Source organism: Cariama cristata, unplaced genomic scaffold (assembly GCF_000690535.1).
Source record: "Cariama cristata isolate BGI_N322 unplaced genomic scaffold, ASM69053v1 scaffold10266, whole genome shotgun sequence".
NCBI lineage: Eukaryota > Metazoa > Chordata > Aves > Cariamiformes > Cariamidae > Cariama > Cariama cristata.
The window spans coordinates 24,771-25,103 of NW_009623822.1; positions in this window are offsets into that span (position 1 = coordinate 24,771).

A 333-nucleotide genomic window follows, 5' to 3' on the forward strand; every position below is an offset into this window, starting at 1 on the left:
AACCTCCCCCCCCGTCTCCTCTGGTGGGTGCTGGCCCCGGCTCCCCAAACTGCCTGGCTGTGCTGCGTACTGGTGCCTCATGCTAAGGGATGCTCTGGAAATCACAGCCTCATGCTTTCTTATGTTTTGATATATTTAAAAGTGATGTATTTGATATTTTTAAAATATTAAAGAATTACAGTGGAACAGCAGTAAGATGTCACTGCAGAGCTGGTTTTGATCCAGAGAGATCTGTTGAGCAGTATACTATCCACACCTCCAACTACCCAGCTAGACTATTCCCATCTGAGACTGAAGCTACAATTGGACAATAACAGTGAAAAAGAACCTTTT